Source organism: Engystomops pustulosus, chromosome 5 (assembly GCF_040894005.1).
Source record: "Engystomops pustulosus chromosome 5, aEngPut4.maternal, whole genome shotgun sequence".
Taxonomy (NCBI): Eukaryota; Metazoa; Chordata; class Amphibia; order Anura; family Leptodactylidae; genus Engystomops; species Engystomops pustulosus.
The window spans coordinates 75,657,988-75,680,559 of NC_092415.1; the positions used below are offsets into that span (position 1 = coordinate 75,657,988).

At 43.0% G+C, this 22,572-nt stretch overlaps 1 protein-coding gene across 2 annotated transcripts in view; it reads left to right on the forward strand.

The window, feature by feature from the left end:
- Positions 1 to 10,015: 10,015 nt before the first annotated feature.
- KCNG2 (potassium voltage-gated channel modifier subfamily G member 2) overlaps positions 10,016 to 22,572 on the forward strand; it is a 112,999-nt gene continuing 100,442 nt past the window's right edge. Inside the window, exon 1 of one of the 2 annotated variants that reach the window (XM_072152390.1) lies at positions 10,016 to 10,271. The gene's annotated coding sequence lies outside the window, so the exon portion shown is untranslated. The remainder of the gene's footprint in view (positions 10,272 to 22,572) is intronic. The other variant, XM_072152389.1, reaches the window with a different exon arrangement.

Consider the following 22,572-nt stretch of genomic DNA (forward strand, 5'->3'; position numbering starts at 1 on the left):
CATGGGCGCTTTATATAAATTAAATTTCCAACCATTGATACCTAAGATAAAACAACTACTGACAGATTATAACCTCCCAAACATTTCCTGGATGGGTAGGAAGAATGTGTTGAAAGCATACATACTGCCTAAAATCTTATACCCTCTACTGATGCTTCCTATTACTGTGCCTGGTAAATTCTTCGAAGAAGTTAGGAAATTATTCTCATCATTTTTATGGCGTGGCAAACGTCCCAGACTGGCTCATACACTGTTAATGAGGAAAAAATGGAATGGGGGGTTAGGCTTGCCGGATGTGAGACACTACTATTGGGCAGCTCAGGCGTCAAGAGGCATAGCTCTGCGATCCTCGATCCAGCAAGACACTTTTCACCCGGCATTGGGGTATAAGGAGAAGGCCTTGATACTAGGGGGGGCCTGGATACCTCCACCGTGGGGTCAAAATCTAGACAGTTTAGATAAGTCGACGAGACACATTCTCCAGATGTGGCACACTGTAAATAAAAAGTTTAATATTTCACCATTCCCCTCACCCTTGATGCCAGCTAATCTTCTTCCACTGATAGTCTCCAAGAACTGGGTGGACGTTCCATCATGGTGGACGGGATTCGGGGACCTCACATTAAAAGAACTCTTAGACTCTGCTGACTCAATAACAGATGAGGATCTGATGAATAGACTACAGGGGAGGGGAAGTTTAGCGTTGGCGAAACTACAACTAAGATCAGCATGTAAAGTTTTCAGGAAAAAATATGGGAGTATTAGAGAACCAACCCCGGTAGAAGTGGCCCTAACTTTAGATACACCAAAAGTTACTAAGGTCTCGTTTTTCCACGACCTCCTCTTAAAGAAAAAAGCACCGAATTATCCTTTGTATATCTCAGCATGGGAGAAAGAGCTGGATCTCACCCTCTCAGACAAACAAAAGACTTGGGTACTCAAACACTCTTACGGATTCTCTAGGTGTGTTAGATTACAAGAGAACCACTACAAGCTACTAGCACGTTGGTATAAAACCCCAGAAGCACTATACAACTGGGGGCTTCACCCGAATGGCAAGTGTTGGAGGTGTGGGAGTGAGCTGGGTTCTTATACGCATGTTTGGTGGACGTGCTCTCTGATCAAGACCTTTTGGCTAGAAGTTCAGAGTAAAATTCACTCTTTAGGTATGACAGACGTAAAATTGTCTCTACCTCTGATCTGTCTGGGGCTGGCGCCGGATGGGGATAGGCTGTCCGGGTGTTCCCTTAGCACACAACTTATAGCAGCAGCAAAGGCCCTAATACCGCTCCACTGGCAGCAAACAAGTGCACCTTCCATTGCCATGTGGGAGGAAAAGGTATCACAGATATGCCGCATGGAAGAACTCTCAAGTTGGGCCTCCCACACACACGAAACATTTGTAAAAACCTGGCGCCCATGGCTCGATTACAGAAAGTAAACTGTTATATTAAGATCAGTACAGTCTAAGGTAGGGACTTTTATCTAAGTGGATTCTAAATACACCTAGCCGCGATTCGATACAACTCAAATTATCATCTCTAACTAGATCCAGAAAACTGTAGCACCCCTGTTTATCCTTGTTTTTCCTATCCCCCCTCTCCCCCTCCCTCCCCAACAAAACACCATTGCCTCTTTCAAGCGTACATTGGCATTTTGTTGTATTATGTTGTTTCTGTTATCATTTGTTTTGTTACTCGTAAACTGTGCAATTCTGAAGCCTCTCACCAGGGGCGAAGTCATGCATTGTGGTAATTGTTTAGACCTCTACGAGTATCCATTGCACACACTCTACTATAATTATATCTACTAAAGCGACACAATTTAGGAGAGCCCCAGCCTATGGGTTGGCGGTAGAAGCCTCTGAGAGGTGACTGGATAGAGTAAGCCAACAATGCCTATTTCTCGAGTTAAAAACTAATCTCTGTTGGTCCAAATAGTATTTATTCATTTTATTCTATTCTATTGAATTGTATAAATAGAGCAAATAGTGCCGCGAATTTTGTATTGTACAGCTAAAATGGATACTTTGCTATGTCAAACTGTGTTAAAAATTTTAATAAAAACAGAATTGATAAAAAAAAGATAAAAAAAAAAATTGTAGGACACGTAATGTTGTATATGCCCTCATTTGTCCTTGCAATAAGGTCTACATAGGACAAACCTCACAGGAGCTACTAAAGAGAACACAGCAGCACCTCTCCACCATCACGATCGCAACGGCAGTCTTATACACCATTCGGGTGTATTTTTTAAGTGTTTTTATTCTTTGTTGTCCTGTGCATATTTATTTTTGTTATTGATATAAATAAATTTTGTCTTTGACTTACCGGTAACACCCGCGATCTGTGCTAGAACCGATCGCGGGTGTTAACCCGCACATTGCCTCTGGCAAAGCTGCCGGCGGCTTCAAAAAGATCTTGTTGGAGATCGTCGCTCCCCGTGAAGTCATCAGGGAGCGGCAATCCATTGCCATGACAGCCCTGGGTCTTCCAAAGACCCGAGGCTGTCTTGTTTCAATCCATTGATTACAATGTGCGATTTGTACATTGTAATAAATGAGGAGGAAAATCCTCATATACTGCCATACAGTAGTATGCCAGTATATGGTAGGATCAACCAGACAACCTAGGGTTAAATTACCCTAGGGAGTCTGAAAAATAGTAAAAGTAAAAAGTTAAAAAAAAATTTATAATAAAAAAACCTAAAAATTCTAATCACCCCCCTTTCCCTAGAACTGATATAAATATAAATAAACAGTAAAAATCACAAACACATTAGGTTTAGCCACATCCAAAAATGCCCGATTTATCAAAATATAATAAAGTTTTTTCACTGTGTTTAACCCCGTAACAGAAAATAGCGCCCAAAGTCGAAAAGGGCACTTTTTTTGGCATTTTGAAAAATATTTAAAAAATCAATAAAAAGTGATCAAAAGGCTGTACAGTCCTAAAAATGGTAGCATTGAAAACTTCATCAAAAGTCACAAAAGAAGATACCACCCACAGCTCCGTACACCAAAGTATAAAAAAGTTGTTTGCGCCAGAAGCAAAATAATAAAAAAAATTTGTACACAAGTTTTAAATTTTTGTAAATGTATGAAAACATTATAAAACCTACACAAATTTGTTAACCCTGTGATCCCACAGACTCAAAGAAAAAAAAGACATGTCATTTGTGGCGCACAGTGAAATCCGTAAATTCCAAGCCCACAAGAAAACGTTGCAAATGAGTTTTTTCACCAATTTCACTGCATTTGGAATTTCATGGCATGGAATAATAAATATTATCGCTATAAATTGCAATTTGTTACACAGAAAACAAGCCATCACTGAGCTCTTTACGTGTAAAAAAAAAGTTTTGTGGGGAGTGAAAAATAAAAATGAAAAAACAAAAAGGGCAAGGTCCTTAAAGGTTTAAAATAGCCCTGATTACAGCATGTCCTGGGTGGCCAGGGATGGCAGGAGGAGGTTTTGAGTTTTGTCTGGAAACCCTGTGATGGGGTGAAGGCCAGGGTGCCCACAGAGAGGGCTCCGAGTGCCACCTCTGGCACCCCAGCCATAGGTTCGCCATCACTGCCCTAGAGGTTCTAAAAAATAGTAAAAAAAAAAGCTTAAAAAAAAAAATTTCAAATCACCCCCCTTTCCCTAGAACTGATATAAAATTTAATAAACAGTAACAATCACAAACATGTTAGGTATCACCGCATCCCAAAATATCTAATCTATCAAAATATAAAAAACAAAAACTAAGCAGCTCCCAAATTAAAAAAATTATGGGTACTTTATTCACCCAACTTCTTGGTTTTTGTTTTTTTGTATCGATAAGTGTAGAATCAAACCACTTAGAAGAGCAAGCACATGGTGCAGTTGTGGACTTATTTAAAATTATAAAAACGATTATTGTCAGTGGTGAACACCATAACGGAAAATAGCGCCGAAATGTCTGAAACGTGACTCTTAGACCATTTTACATAACAGTAAAAAAAAGTGCTGAAAATATCGTACAGTCCTCAGAATGGTAGCAAAGAAAACGTCAGCTCATCCCGCAAACAAATGACACACAGCTCCGTACACCAAAATGCTGTATATAATCGAGTATAAGCCGAACCTTATATAGCCAGCACCTGCCACTGATATAACCCTCCTCCTGCCCCCATATGTAGCCCGCTCCTGGCCCTGTATATAGCCAGCCAGCTCCCATATATACTCAGCACCTCTCCCCGATATAGCCTGCACCTGCGCCCAATATAGCCCTCTCCTGCCCCTGTAAATAGCCAGAGTCAAAACTTGTGGACAAGGTGTGGTCAGTTGTGGTGTGAGGGGTATATATGATATATGTGGGGGGTGCAGTGTGGTCAGCTGTAGTGTGAGGGGTATATATGATATATGTGGGGGCAAATTGTAGTCAGTTGTGGTGTGAGAGGTATATATGATATATGTTGGAGCACAGTGTGGTCAGTTGGGATGTGAGGGGTAAATATGATATATGTGGGGGGTACAGTGTGATCAGGTGTGAGATGTATACAGGATGATGCCAACCATGTCTGTTTTATAAACACGCAGAGATGAGTCTTAACTACGAGAAGTCACCTGGTTGCTCATACAGGAGAGAAGAGACATCAGGGACGTCACATGTAAGTCACTGGATTCCACTGCAGCCTCGGTGCAGGACTGGTAACTACTACTATATGGTCACTATATGGTGGTAGATACCGGTCTGTGTGTAGGTTATCATTTATTATTGCTGTATTATTCAGTCATTATTTAGTGGTAATAATCATGATTTAGTGCTATAATTTCAGCCTTGTACAGATGTATCATTAGTGATATTGTTCCTTGCAGGGTGGTGTTTGTATAATAACAATATGGGGGTAAAGATATAAATAAATGGAGTTTATATGTGGTAAATTATTGGTAATACTGGTCTGTGTATAGAGATGCAACACCCTCGCCGATGCAAGGCAGAGGCGTTGTTGCGAATAAGTCCCACCATGTAGCTTGCAGCCTGTGTAGGGTCTGATCAGCCCCCACAGCATGTCACTACATAGTTACTAGATAACACAGATGAGCAGGGCCGGATTATAGGCGGGGCTCTAGGGGCGCGAGCCCCGGGGCCCCCACCATCTTGCCCCCCCAGGGGGCCCCCACCAGCTGACTATATGTGTGCCGACACAGACATTAAGTAACGGGTCCGGTAGTTTTATTTGCATCAGTGCTGCACATCGGCGCCGATGCTTCCTGTCAGCTCAGGAAGTTGACTGTCACATGAGTGACAGCTGCGCTGCGATCGCAGCGCTTCCACTCATGTGCGAATCAGCGGCAGTGATGTGCCGCTGGCCCGCACCTGTGGCTGCCCGCTCCAGTACTAGAACAGTCAGCTGGGAGCGACTGGCTGCAGAGCACAGAGTGCTGGATGCAGAGCATTGCTCCCTCCTTTCAGGGTTGAAGACTAGCTATTCTATCCACCGCGCCTGGCCCGTACACAGGTCAGCTACACAGGTCGCGCTAGTGACGTCATTGCACGACCTGTGTAGCGTGGAGGAGTGTCGGCACTTACTATGTGCTGCGCTCCGGTGCGCGGGCCCGGCTGCAGGCTGAATGGCAGAAACCAGGACCCCAGGGAGATTTACAGCGTCAGCGTGGAGAAGGCCAGAGGTGACAGTAGCTTTAAAAGCAGCATGGACAGGGTAATGTACTAAATAACATAACCTCTGCTGCCCAATTGTTTATCTTTCTCTGTGAGACTTGAAGTGTATGTGGGGGAAGGGGCACTGCTGGGGCAGGTGAGGGACTCACTATTTACAATTAAAACTACATTAGAGTATTATTAAAAGGGCTGGGGCACAAATTATGCAAATACTAATTAAAGTGAGCACTTTATTGTTATTGTGGGATAGCATTAGGTTGTCACTAGATTTATTGTTATTAACTCCTTAACGCCGAGGCCCTTTATTATTATTTTTTAATTCCTTTTTACACTCCCCAACTTAAAAATCTATTACTTTTTTATTTTTCCATGTACAGAGCTGTGTGAGGGCTTGTTTTCTGCATAACAAATTGTACTTCATAGTGGCGGTATTTAATATTCCACGACATATGCTGGGAAGTGGGAAAAAATTCCAAATGCAGTGAAATTGGTAAAAAAAAAAATGCATTTGTCTCGGTACAATCACAGGGATATCAAATTTATTGTGGTTTAATACATTTTAAAAAATTACAACCTTCTGTATAAAAAGAAAATTCTCTGTTTCACCATATTTTGGCACAAATAATTTTTTCATACTTTGGTATGTGGAGATGTTTGAGATGTGAAATTTTGTGGGATGCGCTGATGTTTTCTTTGCTACCATTTTGGGTACTGTAGGACCATCTGATCACTTTTACATTACATTTTTTATGTTGCAATGGAAAAAAAGTGGCTTTCGAACAGTTGGGCGCTATTTTGCGTTACTGGGTTCAATGCCGAGAATAACCATTATCATATTTTGATAGATCAGACATTTTGTGATTCGGGGATGCCTAATATGTTTGTGATTTTTACTGTTTTTTAATTTTGATATCAGTTCTAGAGGATTTGTGATTTCAATTTTTAGTTGTATTTTTTTTATAACATTTTGTTTTACTATTTTTTTACACCCCTGGATCCTACAATACACTGCAAAACTACAGTATGGCAGTATATGTGGATTTAACACATAATCTATTACACTGTGACGCAAGAAATATAACAAAATATAATTCTGTATTCACAGTGTATATCATTTATTCATGTAGATTGTAGTTATAGTACACATGGCAGAACTTTGTAATGTACAGGGCTACAAGTTGCAGCAGTCCTTTGTGTAATGCCATATCTTACACACCACTCCTGCAGTGGGGGTGCAGATATTTGTGTTATGCATATTGTATTCCTGTAGTAGTTATATTCTTGTACATAGGGGGCAGTATTATAGTAGTTATATTCTTGTACATAGGGAGCAGTATTATAATAGTTATATTCTTGTACATAGGGGGCAGTATTATAGTAGTTATATTCTTGTACATAGGGGGCAGTATTATAGTAGTTATATTCTTGTACATAGGGGGCAGTATTATAGTAGTTATATTCCTGTACATAGGGGGCAGTATTATAGTAGTTATATTCTTGTACATAAGGGGCAGTATTATAGTAGTTATATTCTTGTACATAGGGGGCAGTATTATAGTAGTTATATTCTTGTACATAGGGGGCAGTATTATAGTAGTTATATTCTTGTACATAGGGGGCAGTATTATAGTAGTTATATTCTTGTACATAGGGGGCAGTATTATAGTAGTTATATTCTTGTACATAGGGGGCAGTATTATAGTAATTATATTCCTGTTGGACCCCTTTCACATGAACGTTATGGGGATGTGTATCCGGCTGTACAGACCAAATATCCATCCTCATAGACGCCTATGGCGTCCGGCAATGGTACGGTGAACCATACTGTCCACGGTAAAAAGAGCTTGCTCTCTATTTTCCTGCAAGTACGGGGCGTAAACACATTCTAAGAAGCCTTAGACTGTGTCTGCGAGTTGTATTTTTGGATGCGTTTGTAAACGAATCCCAGAAACGCACATCTATGTCTAATAATAGTTAAAATGATTGTCTAAGTCGGGGGGCCTCCACCAGATTTTGCGCCTAGGGGCCCCCACCAACCTTAATCCGGCCCTGCAGATGAGCATCGCAGAGGTAGAACCTGCCTGGTAAGGCAGGAGTTAATTGTTTAATGTGATGTAATTCCAGCAACCAATCACATGTGTTATACCTTATGTCTGTGAGCTGAGATGTAATTGGAGGAGTAGCCACCACCTGACCAGTGGGAGTAACAAAACCCCTGGTCAGGAAACTTCTGGAGTTCAGTCAGACCCAGGAGTGCAGAAGAAGAAGTCAGTCAGACCAAGGAGTCTGAACAGAGCAGATTAGTGAGAGGAAAGGGGTATCATCCTACCTTCAAGGGTGATACCTGAAGCAACCCAGGAAAAGCTGAAGCATCCTTCCAGGACACAGCTATCTTCCAGCCTGCCATTCAGGCTGATGATCTCCATCCTGTGGCTCCCTCCAACTGCATCTCCAGCATTCTACCATTCTGTTAAGGCACATTGCTACTGTTCCTGTCGGTTCCAATAAAGAACTGTAAGTTATTTCTGTTTTCAACGTCTGCATCCGTCTGGTCCCTGCTACTTCGGCTGTCACCATCACGGGCACCCTATCCACTACACTGGGATTCATACTCCAGACCCCAAAGGGTTGCCCCAGGGAGAACCGCTATAGCAGCCTCTCCCTCATCATTTCTTGCACACACCACCTGCTGGAGACCTGCCAGGCTGTAGGACAGCCCTCCGGTCCCCATACCAAGCACCGTGACACTAGCGTGCCCAGGCCGCAACCGCCAGCCACTCAGGTACTGCGGGCCCCGGCTGACTCCAGGCCCCAAGAAAAGGCTAGGCCCCGGTGGGGGATGTTGCAGAGACTTGTTTCATTCTCAGGATGTTGGTATTATCTTCTTGTTGTGGTAATGCTGTGGGTCACAGTTTCGAGGGATCATTTGCAAATTGTAGCGTTTTTGCTTGGAATATTGGTCTTATGGTAGTTTTATTTGTAGTTTATTTTTAACAGTATTGTGGTATCATTATTCGGTAATAGTATGGCGGGAGTATTTTTTTGGTTTGTCATAGACCAAAATTGGAAATCTTTTAGTAAAGGTAGGAATTTATCTAAAACTAAAGATACCATTATTTCTATTATCTCTAGAGCTTTGAAACAGTGTAACTATGTGATATCCTTTTACATATATTGTTGTGGGGGAGGGGCCCCGCGTCAGCTGCTGAGCTAGGGGGCCCCATCCTAAATGAGGTGCTCCGTAACGCTGGGAGCCATAATCTGGCCCTGTTCACAATGGGGCAGATTTACTAACCCGGTCCATTCGCGATCCAGCAGCGCGTTCTCTGCGGTGGATTCAGGTCCGGCCGGGATTCACTAAGGCAGTTCCTCCGACATCCACCAGGTGTCGCGGCTGCGCTGAAGAGCATCGGAATGCACTGAAGTTCACCGAGCCATCGTGGGTGAAGGTCGAGCGGAACTTTTTTTTTTTTAAATGCGACGTTTTTTCCGAATACGTCGGGTCTTTTTACGGCCACTCCCCCCCATTTCCGTCGCATGCATGCCGGCTCCGATGCGCCACAATCCGATCTCGTGCATCGAAATCCCGGGGGCAATACAGGGTAAATCGGCGCAAAACGCAAAAATTCGGTTAACCCCGTCGCAAAAACGCAAATCGGGCCCTTAGTAAATGACCCCCGATGTGTAGAAGAGCTGATCCCTGCCATCGGGAAGGTAGATTGTTCACCATGAGCATTAATATATTATCAAATAGTGAATAGAGAAGAAGGAAATATAGTCTGACTTTTATTTAGTTCTTGATCCTGCTGTCTAAGGACCCAGGAGCACCCAGAGGCCCCTAACCTGTAACTGATCGTAAAACCCCCTGTATATACAGTGGGTACAAGGACTCATGTTAAATCACTACATGCCATGAAAAGCAACATAATTCTGGTCATTATAATTCTCACGTGAAGTAATAAATGTAATGGAACTTACATGAGAGCCCAAAGTGATGGAGCAGCAGCAGAGGAGGGAGTGAGTGCTCATTGCGCCGCTCCCTGAGGCGTGTAGAAGCCCAGGAGCCCGAGTGAGTGTGAGTGTGGGCTCTTACTTCAGCTCACCTGCGAGCACGGTGTGTGGCTGTAGAGGGCAGGATGTATAGAAGTGTCTCCTCAGCTGTAGCCATATATCTGCATGCTGTATGTAATACTATATGTCAGTGGTGGTTCTATAGGTGCAGATACAAGACTAGCGGGTAATAAAGCCCCTGATCTGTATGGCACCGGTATAATGTGATAACATTGTATACATAACATAACACTGGAGACTTTCTCTTTAGACTGAAGTAACACTTGAGCTTTGCACGTCCGGGTATGTCTCTGGCCGCGCCCACCCCTCAGCAGGTGGACAGGACATTGTACGTGTGTTAGTAACAGTTGAGTAGTTGAGTCAGTGGCGATCCCCCGGCTACACTGCTCCCTGACATGGGCGGTGCTGTGGGCGGGAACCCTCTCGTGTGAGGACCGTGCACGGGGCTAGAGGCTGTGGAGCTCGTCACTTGCCTCAGTGCAGAGAGAACATCGTGCGGGACAGGAGAGGAGGATGTGCGAGGACTAGTGGAGGACACTCAGTAGCCTCTGGTGAGTAGCAGCCGACTACATGCATTTGCATTTCCCCTCTTCTATACATTCCCTCAGAAAGGGGGCACTTCACTGCTGTGCCCAGGACTGGGGCAGGATAAGTTCTGCTGGTCAGTTGTAGCAGTGCTGACTTTGTTATTTTTAGTATTTACACAGGAAAATCAGCTGCATTATTATCCAGGCACATTCAGCTCCTGGGAGTAAGAAGACAAACCAAGCTCTGCTTCATGTGGCCACACTGCCAGTGTAGTTATCAGGCTGCAGGTCTAGTAGTGATCTGCTACTCATTACATAGGGCTATGGATCATCAGGCAATGTAACCAGTATTGGTTCTGCCAGCAGGCTGGTCCCCTCTCTGGAGAGCTGTACATCTGCCTGTGTGGTGCTGGTCCCCTCCCAGGAGAGCTGCACATCTGCCTGTATGGTGCTGGTCACCTCCTGGAGAGCTGCACATCTGCCTGTGTGGTGCTGGTCCCCTCCCTTGAGAGAGCTGCACATCTGCCTGTGTGGTGCTGGTCACCTCCTGGAGAGCTGCACATCTGCATATGTGGCTGGTCACCTCCTGGAGAGCTGCACATGTGCCTGTGTGGTACTGGTCACCTCCTGGAGAGCTGCACATCTGCCTGTGTGGCTGGTCTCCTCCCTGGAGAGCTGCACATCTGCCTGTGTGGTGCTAGTCACCTCCCTGGAGAGCTGCACATCTGCCTATGTGGCTGGTCACCTCCTGGAGAGCTGCACATGTGCCTGTGTGGTACTGGTCACCGCCTGGAGAGCTGCACATCTGCCTGTGTGGCTGGTCTCCTCCCTGGAGAGCTGCACATCTGCCTGTGTGGCTGGTCTCCTCCCTGGAGAGCTGCACATCTGCCTGTGGGGTGCTGGTCACCTCCCTGGAGAGCTGCACATCTGCCTGTGGGGTGCTGGTCACCTCCCTGGAGAGCTGCACATCTGCCTGTGGGGTGCTGGTCACCTCCTGGAGAGCTGCACATCTGCCTGTGGGGTGCTGGTCACCTCCCTGGAGAGCTGCACATCTGCCTGTGGGGTGCTGGTCACCTCCCTGGAGAGCTGCACATCTGCCTGTGGGGTGCTGGTCACCTCCCTGGAGAGCTGCACATCTGCCTGTGTGGTGCTGGTCACCTCCCTGGAGAGCTGCACATCTGCCTATGTGGCTGGTCACCTCCTGGAGAGCTGCACATCTGCCTGTGTGGTACTGGTCACCTCCTGGAGAGCTGCACATCTGCCTGTGGGGTGCTGGTCACCTCCCTGGAGAGCTGCACATCTGCCTGTGTGGTGCCATATTTACAGTCCAGGTATTAGCAATGTGCAGCTTCTTGTGCTCTGTCCTGGTACATATACAGGTAAGGATGAGAAGCAGCTATTACATTTTTAATAAAAAGTTATAGTTCACCCTGGCTTGTTGTAACATCACAATGATGGCCCTGGAGAATGATTTTACCGTCATCCATACAAGTCATAGACTTCCCTCATTACATCCATATGTTAATGAATTAACATTTTACAATTACATGAATTACGCTCCCAGTAGGGATATCAGCATTAGTTTTTCCAGAGTATGGTTTGGTAATAAACTAATTACGTGATGTACTTCTATTGATAATGTGATGTACAGTAATGTCTATCAGGTGGATTATTATAGACAATGAACTGTGGTGGTCAGAAAGTCAATTTGTTGTTAAGGGACGGATGCATCCAGTACCACGGTCAGTCAATAGCAGATATCGGCTGTAAAAGTTTGTTGATGGGGCACCGACATGTGCAGATACATATGTATCAGTAAAAGTGGGCACTGGGATTGGACTTCATGAGTCATTTGTGATTCATGTTCACCACAGGGCACAGGATGAAGGTTGCAGAATAACCTGCAGATATATTACACCCACATTAATATGTGTGGCACGTTACATAAGAGAATGGGACCTCTTGTGAAAATGAATGTATTTCTGAAAGCTTCTCAATAATTATTACTTACATGGTAATAACAAAAAAATTGTTTCCAGATGATGTAACTTTTCTCAGAGTCTTTAATTTACTATTGTCCAAAAAAAGTCATTTTTTTTTCATAACTAAAATAAACAACCAAACAGCAGAATGGGATTATACCGACTTGTGGCACAAAGGATGTAAATGTAAAAGGAAAAGCTAATTATTTTACTGTCATGAGTGTTCTGGTTTACGATGCACAGCTTGTACAGCTGAAACATGGCCAAAAAAATCATTTAAAACAGAGTTTTTGGTAAAACCATCTGCAGATGTGTTTTGGTAGTTAATGGCCACATGTAATAAAGCGTTTGCACCAATTTTCAGTCAAGCATGGAAACTGCTTGCACATGTATTTATAAAGTGCCTGCGTCATGCTCTCTGTCCGACAAGACAGAAAAAATGCGCACTTAAAGGGGCTTGCTAGTTCTTAGTTGGACCATGTGCCACATTTATTACTGACGTGTTCACAATTCTGTCTTCACCACAATTCTGCACCATGAACAAAGTGCACAAAAAAAAATGGTTCACACTTCCCGAGCAGTGCACGGGGTAACAGATTAATGAAGACCCTGCAACAGTGTTCATGAATCTGGCGCACCCTGCACACTCCACAGGCAAACTGCACATCGTACAGACCTCATTAGTTTTGATAAATGTGGGACAGTGACTATTGTGCTTTTAAACCATTTCAACACTTATGCCTCAGTTTTCTACAGTGTTCTGCCTCTTGACACAACCTTCAGGACATCTACTATCAGGTATAGTGATGGTAGACGCCTATAACTCACTAGTCACCATCTTCTGCAATTTCTAAGACATTTTTTATTACTTGGTAGAGTATTGTCTACGGTAAGTTGAAATATAAACTTATATGCTATATGCTAATGAACCAGAGGCGCTCAGGCTTACCTCACCTGAGCGCCTCCTGGCTCGATGGCTAACAATTTATTTACACAATGTTTATTTTAATTGTAGCCGGGAGCGCGCCATTTTTTTTCAGACTGCCAATGACGTCACCTGGCAGTCTGTATATCTCGCAGACTGTCGGGTGATGTCACCGGATGTCTGAATGATATCAGGGCGGAACCGGCTACAATTAGTTATACAGGATGTGAATAAATTACAGGCTATCGGAGCTAGTAGGTGCTCAGGTGACATAAGGCTTAGCATCCCTCGCTCATTGGCATATAGAATATCAGTTTATATTTCAACATAGACAATACTCTATCAAGTAATAAAAAATGTTTTAGAAAGTGCAGAAGACGGTGCTCAGGATACAGATCGTGATGAAAACGTGTGCTCTCACTGCTTTCCCCTGCAGGACCTGCAGGCTCCGGCAGTATATTACTGTTTGGAGGCTGCAGGGCTTTGTGATGATGTCATAATCATATTACCTACTGGGGAAAACAGTGCACAGAGCTGCACCAGTGAGGTGAGGGGGAAGACATGAAAGGGACTAAGGGAAAGGGGAGAACATGGGGGGCCATGTGGGCATATTAGTGAGGGGCTGTGTGAGCACATTACTTACTGGGGAGCTGTGTGGGCATATTACTTACTGGGGGGCTGTATGGGGAACATTACTGGGGGTAACTGTGTGGGGCACATTACTGGGGGTAACTGTGTGGGCACATTACTGGGGGGGCTGGGGGGGACATTATTGGGGGTGAATGTGTGGGGCACATTACTGGGGGACTGTATGGGGGATATTACCGGGAGGCTGTGGGGCACATTACTGGGGGGCTGTATTGGGGACATAACTGGGGGTAGCTGTGGCGGACACTACTGGGGGGCTTTGGGGCACAATACTGGTGGGCTGTAAGTGGGACATTACAGAGGGGCTGTGGGGCACATTATTGGGGGGCTGTGGGGAACAATACTGGGGGTGACTGTGTGGGGCACATTAAGGCTGTGTGGGGACATGACTGTGGGGCACATTACTGAGGGGTTGTATTGGGGACATAACTGAGGCTAGCTGTGGGTGACATTAATGGCTGGCTGTGGGTCACTTTACGGGGGATGTATGGGGGACATTTCAGGGGGATGTGTGAGGCACATTATTGGTGGTAGCTGTGTGGGGGACATTACTCGGGGGCTGTATAGGGCACCTTACTGGGGATAACTGTGTGGGTCACATTACTAAGGGGATGTGTGGGGCACATTTCTTGGGGCGCACTCACACATGACACTAAGACAGGCCTCGGTTTGATCTCATTTGCGTTTCCAGTGAAACACTTGTGATCGGTAACTTGGCGTTGGTTAAATGCAAGATAAAGGTGTGAACGCAGCCTTACAGTATTTGGGGGAGATTGTTAGGGGCAGCAGACGGATAATACTGTCAGGGAATCAAGATTTAGGGACAATGAACATAAGATGTGGTGATGCTGGACCTAATGGAGAAGATGGAGGACGCGACACCTTCAGTCACTGGATGTAACAAAAAGGGATTTCTCCTGTGATGTCTCTATTTGTATATAACCTCAGTAAAGTTGTTATTGGCAAAACCAAATGTGAGGGTGTTATGAACAGGGGTGGGCATTACTTCAAGTGCGATACACATGCATTGGGGTCCATGGCCGGATCTTTTACCACCCTAGCAACGCCCCTGGATGCAGCATTGCCATTCCTTTCCTGATTCTAAAATCAGATTCTATCTGTGTAGCAGTTTCTTTTGTATACTTATTACAAATGTACTGGAATTGACAAATAAAATTACATCGTCACCATTTTTTTTTCATATTTATGGCTTATTGTGTCTACCACCTCCACAAAGTGTTATAATTCACAGGCAGTATGCTTAACAAAAGAACGATTTCCAACCTTTATCATTACTGTCCATTATGCCATTTTCAAGATATTCCCAGTTTAACCAATACGCTAATCAGTTATTTGGTGTAAGCATCAAGGTCGTTTCCTCAGCATACGGAACACTGTTATTCCTGTTTAAATCACTTCCCTCTTCTTCCAGTATCGCCCCATACTTCTCACAGGACAAATCTCTTGCGTAGTTTATGGAGGGAGCAGTGGCTCAGACAGGAATAGCAGTGCTCCAAACAGTAAGGAAACCAAATGGCTTATAAGCATACAGATTAAAATGGGAATTTCTCAGAAATGGCATAGTGGACAGACATTGTAAAGTTATTTTCTGAAATCTTAAGACATTCTCTTCAACATACTGCCAATAAATTATAATGCTTAGGAAGGCAGCAGACTTCCTTTACACCATGACACAACTGTAGTATATAGATAAAATACCATAGAATGGAAACTGTATTTTACCAGAACTGGACCAAGATGGGAATAGTAGAAATCTTTGAATATCCTCTTTTTCTATGAATTGTAACAATATTGCTTCACATTATTAAAGGACTTGGCTCTCATTTGTGTTAGAAGTATTTAATGGAACTCTACCTCCCCTGGTGTCTCCATTAGCTCATGCTACAATCAATCTCATTAATGATGTCGACACAAGACGTCTTAAAGATTAGCTGAGAAGTGTTAGATAATATAGTACCATTCTCTCCATTCAGAGTGCAATTGAAGATAAAACGTAACAAATTAATGGTGTGGAGGAATGTGAATCACAGTCTCAGAAGCAGAAACTTTAGAAACAATCCTGAAAGTTTTCTATTACCATTTGGCAGGATTTTGGTTAGTTATTGCAGCAGAGGGGAGGGAATGGGAACAAATCAGTGCAGAAATGTCCTAGCACAGTATTTTGAGATACAATCCTAAAATATAAATCCATTTTTTACATTCCAGCTTGTACTGCCAGTAGACTTTTTAACTTGTAAACCATACTAATAAAGTATAATACAATATATTTCAGTAGATTTTTACAAAGACAAATGATAGAAACATTTTAAAAAGGCCTTAAAGGATTGTAAACCAAGCACGCTGACATACTGCTGTGTGCCCCTTCTGGCATGATACACTTTTCTTCTTATGCCCTTGTATTTATGGAAAAAAAAAAGCTTTTTAAAAAATATGCAAATGAGCCTAAGGGGCTCTCAGGCTTATTTCATTATTCTTAAAACCTTTTTTCGTAAAAACAAGGGCTTAAGAAGCTAAAAGAAGAGCAGATCCTGACATTGGGGGCACACCACAACATGTAAGTGTTCTTGATTTACAATCCTTCATCCTGATGCATTACTGAAACATTTTTTTAATGTGCTTTTTCACACTTCAGTTTTTTCCACTAATCCAATGTTGTTGGTGAACAAAAACGGACAGACCTCTAGTGGAGTGTGAAAAGGTCATTGAAAAAATGGTTCAGTAAGGCATCAGTGAAAAATCACTGAAGCCAGGAAGAGAAAACAAAGGGCAAATGAGCACTGCCGTTGTTTGTCCGTGGTGGTTCACGGACAAACAAAGCCAGTGTTGGCAGGTATGGCAGTGCTCGGACCATACAGAGTCCTGTGGCATGGACCGACATTGCTGTTGGGAACAGAACTCTATACATCTATGATGTACAGAATTTCTGCTTTTTTTACCAAACAGCAGCACTAAGACTGTAAACCCAGTGTAACTATAATTACAGTCTCAGTGCTGCTGTTTTGTCAAAAAGCAGGAACTTCATGCATTATAGATCGCTATCATGTAAGCAGTCTCACTGCCAGCAATGATGTCGGTCCATGCCATGGACTGACAATGGCAGTAAACAATCACTGTATTTTCTGGGTACTAATACCAATGTTGAACAACCAAACTACATAGGGAACCACAGTAAATAGGCTACTTTTACACAGATTTTGTCAGTAGTTTACATTCCTATAAGCTGTAATGAAGAGTAAAATTTAAATACACAAAATGTATAATACAAATTCAATCCAATTTTGATTTTAAGTTTAAAAAGCACAGAGAATCTGGTTCTATAATTGTGGCCTTAGCCATTGGTGTTTTCAATGGCCCATTCACATCAATGGATGAATATTTTTTAAAAAAGTGTCAGAAAGTTCAATCTGCAAAACAATAGTGCATACAAACAACAGCTGTGTGCATGAGGGCTTATATACGTATAATAGTACTCTGACTTTTTTATTGGAAGTGCAACATTTAAAGGGAACCTATACCAATTGTTCTGATAAACCACTACTAGTATATTGTCAGGCAGCTTAAAGGGGTATTCCCAGCTGGGCATTCATATTTAATTAAATTCACTTGCCATATGTAAACAGTTCTTCAACTGGATGTTAGTAAAAAAAAAAATGTTCCTATGTGAAGATAAGGAGACAGAGTTAGGCTAGATTCACACTGCCGTTGCTGTACCGTAGCACGGCGGGCACACGGCAGCTCACAGGGAAAGGAGGAGGAAGTGAGTGCTAGAGATATATGGCGCCATATTCTGTGAAAAGATAGGGGTACGAAGCCGTATGTGTGCTGCACCGTACTGCTCCCATAGGGCGCCGTGCGCCCTTTGCCATCTATGGGGGGCGTATATCGGCTATATATACGTCGGCCGTATATACGTCCCCATGCGGCAGTGTGAATGTAGCCATACTTATTAAAATTGTTTATTTTTATGTCTTGTGGCAGTTTTCTATGCATTGGGGCAGATTTACTTATCCGGTCCAGTCGCGATCCAGTGGCGCGTTCTGTGTGGAGGATTCGGGTCTTCCGGCGATTCACAAGATAGTGTGCCCGATGTCCACCAGGTGTCGCTGCTGTGCAGAATTCCGTCGCATGTCAAGCGACACTTTTTTTTTTAAAATGTGGCAGTTTTTCCAAATCCGTCGGGATTTCTTACGGCCACTCCCCCTGATTTCCGTTGCGTGCATGCCGGCGCCGATGCACCACAATCCGTTCGCGTGCACCAAAATCCTTGGGCAATTCAGGGAAAATCGGCACAAATCGGAAATATTCGGCTAACGCGACGGAAAAACGCAATGTGGGCCCTTAGTAAATGACCCCCATTATGTTATGTTTGCATCATGTGTACAGCATTAGACTATTTCGGTATTGGTAGCACAAGGCCACATTCACCAAATCGTACCGGGGGCTGCATGGCTCCCTATATGGAGGGGAGTAGTGAGGAGCACTTCCCCGTCTCCAGCCGTTGGTATGCTACGCCCAGTTTCCGGCCCAGACGTAGCATGCATTTGTCTGAAAGGAGCCTTAGTCTTTGTACTCAAAGTACAGAATTGCTGTTAGTGCGCAGCTAGTTAAGAGAACCCACCAAATTAACCCACCTAAAATAAATATTTCATTAAAAACTAAGATTAAAATGCATTGCCCTTATCCTTGAGGGTGCGGTCACACAGTGCATTCATGGTCCGTTCATGGTGCGTTTTTAGTATTTAGTATATTTAAAAAAGCACAAAGAAATCACTGTGTGACCGGACCCTCAATCGTTTCTTTCCATGGCTGTAAAATCAGGTTGTAAATTTGTATCTCACCTGATCTGAGTTCAATGACACTAAGGCCTCATGAACATGGACATATGCCCACACGGCTATGTCCGCCACAATGGAGAGGAGGGGTGACCCCTAACCTACATCCCCATGATAGTCGTTTGCATGGAGCCGAAGGCTGCATTCACAGAAACGTATTAAAAACGGCCGTATATACGGGTCACATACGGCTCCATTCATTGCAATGGGCAATCCGGCCATATATTTGCATGGCCCTATTGCCCAATGTACCGCATCGTACCGTAAGCGAACCTTATATAAAATATAGAGCATGTCCTATTTTTTTAATGTATCTCCACAAAATGCTTTTGTGGCATCTGACTTAAGGATAGATCTTTCTCCCGAGTTAGATGGGGTGAACTGAAGGTTCAAATATAGCCTGCTAATATTAGCCATTGTGGATGCGCCCAGCATAAACCCCCTTTGGTTTGGGTGCACTAATATTCTTATACATTTCTTTAATCTCTCTGCTAATACTTCCGCTAATATTTTGTTATCCGTATTTATCAGGGAAATAGGAGTCTACCATAAAGGGGTATTCTCATCTGGGAATTCACATTCAGTTTAATTAATCAGCCATATATAAACATTTCTTCAATTAGATGTTATTTTAAAAAAATGTTCCTGTGTGAAGATAATTTCTCATAAATGTAGTCATATGGTCCCTTAGAAACAAGACTGTGTCCTTGGATACAGCCACCTCCGCTGGAGGGATTGCACAAAGAAACAAAAGGTTTTTTGCATATGAAATGTACGGAAGTTACTGCAGGTCCCACAGCCGTCCTGTGGTAATGATCGCTGAGTCAGGCAAGACTCAATAGCCCACCTCTGGCCATTGCTGCCAAAATGTGAGGTGGTCGTATCCGAGGAAGCCATCTCATTTCTAAGGGACAACTTGGCTACATTATTGAGAAATTATCTTCATACGGGAACATTTTTTTTAATAACATCCAATTGAAGAAATGTTTACATGTGGCAAATGAATTAAATTAAATGTAAATGCCCAGATGGGAAATCCCCTTTAACTAAATCTTTGTCTGGCTTGGGAACTAGAATAATAAGTGCTTCCCACATAGAGGGGGAAAGGATCTTTTCCTCTAGTGCCTCATTCTATACTTGGGTAATATGGTCTACTATTTTATCTTCATATTTACTATAAAATTCTGCTGGAATCCCATCCAGTCTGGGGGCCCTCTTTAGGCATTTGAGTTAATATTGCGGCAACTTCTGAGCCAGTTATAGGTGCCACGAGCATAGCTCTCTGAGGCAACAATAATTGGGGTAGTCTTATACTTTGAAGATATTTTCTTATCTCATACTTATTCATCTATATCCCATATGTATAGGTTTTCTCATAGTGTTGTACAAAACAATCAAATATCCCCACTGTGTCATATACCCTACTACCGTCCTCCTTCTCTATGACATTTATATGATTTTTAGCTTTTTGTTTTTTTAGGAGATTTGTCAACATCTTCCCTGGTCTATTGGCCTTCTCTATGACATTTATATGATTTTTGTTTTTGTTTTTTTAGTATATTTGTCAACATGTTCCCTGGTCTATTGGCCCCTATATGTCTGAAAAAAATATATTTTTAGTAGCGTATATATGTTTTACGTCATTATAAGCATTTAATGTTCTGTCCCATTCTAGCCTATTCTCTTCACTTGGAGTTATCCCATATACATTCTCCTTCTGTTTCCCGTCCATTTAATTTATTTTTTTATCCATATTACGCTTAGAACTTATAATTTAAGCCTTAAACCTCCCTCTGACATGTGATTTTGCTGCCATTGCAGTGCTTACAGTACCCATATTTATAGAAAAATATTCTCTTATTAGTGTTGACAATCTTTCTTGATTATCAAGTATCTCCACCCACATGGGGGCAATCCTGAAATTGTAGCTTAAAAATGTATCATTTATTATAATTTCAGTGGTAAGTGGGGCGTGATCTGAGATCCCTTTGATACCATACTTTACTTTAGTGACATACTACATCCCCTTGTCGTTAGTGAATGTCATATCTAGTCTAGAGAATACCTTAGGAGTTTTTGAATAACATAAAAACTCTCGTGCATCTGGGTGCTTTAGTCTCCATACTTTGTGCCAACCAAAAAGGGGTCATTTAATAGGGCTCTTTGGGAACCTGTCACATTTGAGAAAAGCCTCATGCACATGAACGTGTGGAGAACCAGATATCCAGCAGAACAGTTTGTAGCATGATATCAGCCCACATTGATGCTTATGGCGACCAGTCACGATGTGGTGCGCACACAGTGGCCCACATTTATTAAAGCATTTTCTGTCCGATTTTGCACTGAAAAGAATGTGCAAACTGCTTACACATGTATTTATATAGTGTCTGGGCCAGTTTAGATTAATCTGGCGCACTCTGCACACTTCACATAGGCCCACATAGGTCCTTGTGCTTCTTTCCGGCGGACTTTGCACATTCTTTTTTGTGCAAACTGTTTGCACAGGTATTTAAGTGTCCGCGGTGTTGCTTGTGACATTTTTGTGGTGTGGCTGCACTTTTCTTCATGGGACACAAATTTCTGCACTGGAATAGGCGTCCCTGTGGCGAGTCAGACCGTGTGCCAAATTTATCATCCAAAGCCCAACAGAAGTGTGTAGCACGCCTCATGTGAAAGGTGCACCATTAGTTTGCACAGTTTTTAGTAGATGTGGGCCATAGTGCAGTTTTCACTAGTTTTCATAAATGTGGGCCGTTGCACCATGACTGGGCACAGAAAATTAGGACATGTCTTATATTTTGGCGTACTATGGCATCAGCTGCTCGCTTCTCTATGGTGACGGGAGGAGTGAGCAGCTCTCCCCCCTCCTCTCTGCTGCATGTGGCTGTAACCCGGGCAAGCATACGTTGATGTGCAAGGAGCCTTAAAGAGAACCTGTCATCAGAAATTGACCCAATAAACTATTACCAGTGTGTTGTCAAGTAGTTGCACAGCTTCTAGATCATATTTCTTTTATTGCCCAGCTTAGTGACATCACCCAGAAATCAACTTTGAAGTTGGGATGTAAGTCATGGAGACGGGGAGAGATTAATACTGAAGTCAAGCTCTCCCTGCATCTGAACATCTCCTCTCATGTAATTGACATCATGCGCCGGACTTCAGGAGATCTGATCAACGATGTCCCTGGATACAGGGCCTTCAATTGCAATAAAGGAGATGTTCTAAGGCAGGAAAAGCTTGACTTCAGTGTTAAACTCTCCGCCTCCTTGACTTCATTTAACCAATTTACATCTCACTTCAAAGTTGATTTTCTGGATGATGTCACCGCACCAGGCCATGAAAGAAACATCATATAGAATCAACTGCTTGGCAAGATACTGCTAGTGGTTTATTAGGCCAATTTCTGATGACAGGTTCCCTTTAATAATATACAGGAAATACCCATTGTACCCATCTTTCTTCAAAAAAGGACAGTACTATCAGGCTAAAGTTTGTGTTGGCAGAAAGTGCTGCAAGTGTTCCTGGAAAAGTCCCTTAGGATGTCACTCTATTTTGGCTAGAACTGTCTTTTCTAGGCTTTCTAACTTTTGTAGCTTTTCTTCTTAACTGTAAAGTTTTTTTGCTTGTCCAAAAAAAAGTCAGGATTTCTTATAGAAAGTTTGCTGAAGTGTATGGAGGAGTCATGAGAAAACATATTTATTTGTTAAATGTTGTCTCCAAATGCTTGAGGTATAAAACAGTAAAGTCTTTACATGACGTAAATGACCCATCCATATATATTTCTCGATGTTAATTTGAGCCTACTGTATATATTTTTCATTGGAACAAGAATGCTTCCTTTATATTTTAATTTTTTTGGCATTTGGGGGCTTGTAAAGAATACTTTAGAAGTCATGTATTCTTTTCCTGGTAGTTTG